The 6,000-nt window shown below is 40.1% G+C and overlaps 1 protein-coding gene across 1 annotated transcript in view; it reads right to left on the minus strand.

Moving 5' to 3' along the window:
• LOC311052606 (ribonuclease inhibitor-like) overlaps positions 1-6,000 on the minus strand; it is a 436,715-nt gene that overhangs the window by 39,056 nt on the left and 391,659 nt on the right. The window lies entirely within an intron of this gene.

Here is a 6,000-nt window from a genome sequence, read left to right on the forward strand (position 1 = left end):
CACACACACACACACACACACACACACACACACACACACACACACACACACACACACACACACACACACACACACACACACACACACACACACACACTCCACCCTGTCAGGAGAAACACAGCGACCCATATAAGCTGCTTTTTACAATTATGACTAAAGAAAAGTGCAAAGAAGTCTATCACTCATCTAGAATTTCAATATAGTCACACAGCTGATAATGAAAAATGATTGGGCATTTAAGGTTTTTATACACAACAAAACAACGACAGGTCTATACCAGCCGGGAAATTGAAAAATTACTCCAATGACCACCATTGATTTTTTTTCTCAGCGTATATGATTTACAACAATATTGTCCTAACACCCAATACTGTACTTATATAATAACTTAAATAATATTATAAATTAAAATATCACCAGCCACGATGGCCGGCTGCCTTGCTCCGCAATATTATTATAATTATTAGTAGCCTATATTGTTTTATATTAAATAAAGTAAACACCAAATTACAATACAAACATTTTCAAGTTATTATGAGCATACACTGTGTTACGTTCCACGTAGTTTTGCCTGGGATTCTGTATTCCTTCCCTTGTCTGTCTCTCCTTCCCTCTGTCACTAACTACAGGTCTCATCAGCTGTCAATCATCCTGTTACCTGGCCCCACCCTCATCCAATCACCACCATCTGCTGTCTATAAAAGGCTGGGTCCCATCTTGGCTCATTCTCTCTCAACCATTTCCTGTTTGTAGCCCTGTCTGTGTAGCCTTGTTTGTAGCCCTCCATTTATGTTCCCAGAGCAAACCTTTGTCATTTAGTGTCTGTTCTCCTACAGTACCTGTAATCTACTTAGTGTATGCTGCTGCCTTGGGACAAGAAAGACAGAGGCCTCTATACGTAGACATCACGTAGGCAGAACCTTTGTTAAGCAATAAGGGGTGGTTGCCACTTATGTATTTTTGAACATTGTTTGGTTACAGTAGTTAGGTAGGCAGGCTTTTGTTTTCACTACACTAAGTAATTGGTTAAGTCTGTCTTTTGTTTCCCTAGCTGATTTTGTTATTTTGGCAACACCCATGTCCCCTGGTAGTGGCTTACTACTTTGCCCTGTGCATAGTGTAATGTCAGTATTGTAAATTACTCTGCTTTAAAGAGTAAAAGCACCTTTCACCTTTTGCTCAAAACCTTGTGTGGTCTCTTTTATTTGCACCTCATGCTCAACAGCCTGGTAAAATATCATTATGTTACAAACTCCACCCTAGACCCTAAAGGGTTTCGTAACACACTGACTGGCGATTGTGGTGAATCAATTCAGTGGTTTTTTTTGTTTATTATAGAAATAATAATAATATCAGGTGAAGTTTTAGATAATTTATTAGGAAGATTTCAGACCGCATACAGATCAGACAGAGCTCTGGCCTCCTGGCCAGCCCTTGGGCCCCGTAGGGCAGAAGCTTTCTGAAGTGTCATATGCGACACCTTTTATACACAAAGATCTCTCCCCTAAATGTAGATAAATATAAACAGGCTATACTAAGTAACAGTACCATAGAGCTGACTGGTTAAATTAGCAATGACCATGTATAGTATCACAGGACAAATTAAATGCTGACACAGAGCATATGTGGAAATGGTCACTCCTTACATGGGCTTTATTCTATAACTGACTCACACAGAGTCGGTATGGTTACAATAGGTTTGCATGAGTCGGCTGTTTCTAAAATACTTTGTCAGGGAGAGGAGTTTGAAGAACAGGTGATGATTGTTGCCTCTTACTAATACATTCAATTCATCAATACCACAATACCACAACTGTTATATGAATTTTATCCACCACAACACACACACACACACACACACACACACACACACACACACACACACACACACACACACACACACAGGGTCTGTTTCCTCATTTGCGCTTCGTCTTACCACAGTGCATTGCGTCAGAGCCGATCTGCAAGCTCACGACATGTCTCATTGTGGTCTTGTACATCACATAATGTTATCCGCTGGACACTATCACACCCAACGAAAAATAAAGCAGGTTGGCATGGCACAGACTCAGAGAGTCTGTCCTTTCAACATTTAGCAAAATCAATGGATTTCAGAACTATGAAGGGTGCACATTGTGCGACCAACATGAAAGGTAGAGCATAATAATAATCATCAGCTTTGACCATAATATCGCAGCAGCAGCTACAATGAAGATAACAGCGAGCCAAGCCGCCATCCTCCAATATCTTACTGTGTAGGCTACTCATATCACAGCACAAAAGTTGTACAACATGTCTCAAAATGACAGCATTCACAATTCAATGCAATGTTGCTACTATCAGTACATTTTACATCGTAAAAGCCTCCGACTTTAGATGTGGATATATTGTTTGTTTTTAAATCCCTGAATGGCTTGGCACCCCAGTACCTCTCTGACCTCATAAAGGTCTATACCCCCCCAAGGTCACTGCGGTCTGCCGGCCAGCTAAACCTTGAGGTCACAATAAAGACCAATTTAAAGACCAGAGGCGACCGAGCCTTTGCTGCCATAGCCCCCTCACTATGGAATGCGTTCCCCCCCCAAAAGGGCCCCCACCATTGAGACTTTTAAATCTCGGCTTAAGACACATCTTTATACCTTGGCTTTTTAACCCCGCTTGAGAGTTTCTGTGGTCTATGTCTTATTGTTCTTTGTGTGTCCTTGCTGGTGTTTTTTGTGTTTTAGCATATTTTAACAGTGTACTTTGCATGATTTTCTGTACAGCACTTTGTAAACTTTGGTTGTGTGGGATTGGATTGGATATAATTAATTATCTACTGTACAAGCACACACTGACACTGTCAATAACATGGTCACATGGAGAGAACATTTTGGAAAGTGATGGAAGAACACAGGCACCCCAAATGACACCATGCAGTGTCTGCACTGTTCCTGCGTCTGTCCATAGTTTCATAAAGTATTGTTTAGCTACTCGTCCATCATGCAAGGGTGTCACTTGCTAAAAAGAACATATTGCTACAGTATCCTATTGGATACAGTGTCCATCCTACATAAACAACCAACCTGATGGTATGAAAAGTGTGTGTGTGTGTGTGTGTGTGTGTGTGTGTGTGTGTGTGTGTGTGTGTGTGTGTGTGTGTGTGTGTGTGTGTGTGTGTGTGTGTGTGTGTGTGTGTGTGTGCACGTGCATCAGATTAGCGGGCTGTCGGCACAGCGGCCCCCTTCCCTTTCATATGAACAGCGGCCGTCTTTCTCTCGGTCCCCCACTGTGCTGTTCCATACCGTAGCGATCCAGATAAATATCAAACATGTTTGAAAACGGTTGACTTCTAGATTGAGGCCAAAACTGTGGATGGCTGCCCACATGATAAACTTGAACAAAAAAAACGTTTTGTGTTTCTATGTGTAGTATTTATTCCGTTTTATAAGAGTGAATCAACAGTCAAATCAAACAATCAACAATCAAATATTTTGTGTCTCAGTCACACCCCATGTATTGTATGTCCAAGGTTGTATTAAGCATGTTGTGTGTGTGTGTGTGTGTGTGTGTGTGTGTGTGTGTGTGTGTGTGTGTGTGTGTGTGTGTGTGTGTGTGTGTGTGTGTGTGTGTGTGTGTGTGTGTGTGTGTGTGTGTGTGTGTGTGTGTGTTACTTTTTAGCATTTAGAATGAAACATTTAGAATGAATGATGTATTACCTGATCTGTGGGTTGTCTCTTATATTTCAAAGATACTGTCCAGGTCCATCTTCTACAAACTGTCCAGGCTGATGTCTGGAGCTTGTATTATTTTCCCTCAACCTTTGATCAAACAAAAATAACAATACTTTAGCTCAAAGGTTTAATCTGTACTACTAGAACACTTTGTTTTTAGCTTGTAGTTCGGCTATTTTAACAATAATAATAATAATAATAATAATAATAATAATAATAATAATAATACAATTCCAAGACAGTGCTTGTCAGAGTGGGGGTCCCCATTTCAAATATGATTATTTTGGGGGGTCGTGGCCTGACAACTTTGGGAACCCTTGTATTAAGGGCATAAGATCAGTGCTATAACAGTGTTATACTATGGTGTTTGCTGCACAGTAGCACACTGCAGAGTCTAGCAGAGCTCTACCCAGCTCACTCCAGGACAAAGTTCAAGTTCAGTGCATCAGGCCTGCTGGCACTGAAACCAATCTCACTGTGTGGCTCCACAATCCCTTTGACAAGAGATGTGTAGGACTGTCACCTTCATGACATGTTACTTACTTAACCAAATAATTGTGATTAATGTCGTAAATGTGTTTTTGAAATAGAAGATACTGTAGGAACATATAGATACCAAAAATAATCTGACTAACTTTTAGGCTTCGTAAACACAAATTCCACAGAGCGGTTATTGCGGCTATTTCCACTTATTTTGAAAATATTTGAAAATGTACGGAAAATGTTCAACATGGAAGCAATTATGACAAAATAATTGCGATTATCTCAAATTATTATGATTATTTAGCACCATTTTTGTGTAGTGTGTAGAGGCTGACCTTGCATTCTATCACATTGAATGAACCCTATTTGATTGGCTCTAGACACTGACCTCATACATAAACTAATATATGTACAGGTACAGTCACATGGCACCACAACTGAGAGCAGTGACACATAGACTCCACCCTGTCAGGGCAAACACTGATATATAATAAAATATATGAAAAAAGTATATCACTCATAACAATGCATTATAGTCACACAGCTGATAATGACAAATAAGGCATTGGTCAAGTACTTTAGTCCATTGAACAGCTAGTTCCACAACCACAATATACCAGCGGGAAAATAAAAATGAATCATTGTTATCCATATTACTCCACTATTCACTGATTCATGATATTTTAATGTTATGTTGCACAACTGTGCAGGCAGACGGCACTCGCTTCGTGTCTCTGTTACAGCACAGCCATGTCCTTAACCACCATATTGCACTTTGTTTCATGTCTTATTGCTTAAAGGTGCAATACAACATGTATATTACTTTATTACAGTGTAATTAGGTATTTGTGCCTAACAGCTGCAACATGTATACATTATTTGAAGTACAACCAAAGATAGAGGCATTTTGAATTCATTCTGTATTGCCTGGTCTGTGGTCTGTTATTTATCAAAGATACTGCCAAGGTCCATTTTCTACACATATACAGGCTGATGTTTGGAGTTGGTTCATTATTTTCCCTTTACTTAATTGATCAACTTTAAAAAAAGAATAAAATAAAAAAGCTTTTTGCTCAAAGGCTCAACTTTGTGTGCATCTGTACACTAGAACAAACAGACACTGAAGTGGAAAATTACAACAGTTTTTACGAAAGACGCTAAAACAGGAACTAAAACTTGCTTCCAGTGCAGCTCTCTGTGTGTGTGTGTGTGTGTGTGTGTGTGTGTGTGTGTGTGTGTGTGTGTGTGTGTGTGTGTGTGTGTGTGTGTGTGTGTGTGTGTGTGTGTGTGTGTGTGTGTGTGTGTGTGTGTGCACGCGCGCGCATTTGTACGTCCGTGGGTGCATGCTTGTGTGTCAGAGTAGAGCGTTGCCTTTTAGTTGCTGATATTTATTTATTTATTTTCCATTAAGTAACAAATTACCTCTTCTGGTAATGCGAGGCGTTGTGAGCTTGTAGATCGGCTATTTTCACAATATTTCCTAAATCATTCGGGAGGTGACCCACTATCAATTCAACTTTAATTCAATAAAAACACATGTTTAACCCATTAGAACCTGAGGCCGATTCTACAAATGCCTTCTAAATTAGTAGTTAAAAAAAAAATGTGTCAAGGACACCCCAATTTATATGGCCACGGACCCCGTGAAAATGTAGAGGCTCGCAGTGCGGCATGAAGTGACACGCTGTGAGCTTGTAAATCTGCTATTTTTTAGAACCACTGTTCTAAACCAATTCTAAACCTGAAGCCTCGGAAGCTAGGGTCCGAGCCACATGCCAGGGGGACCTTACGTCGTTTTAGGTCC

This window comes from Gymnoscopelus microlampas, assembly GCF_963454915.1.
Source record: "Gymnoscopelus microlampas genome assembly, chromosome: 9".
NCBI lineage: Eukaryota > Metazoa > Chordata > Actinopteri > Myctophiformes > Myctophidae > Gymnoscopelus > Gymnoscopelus microlampas.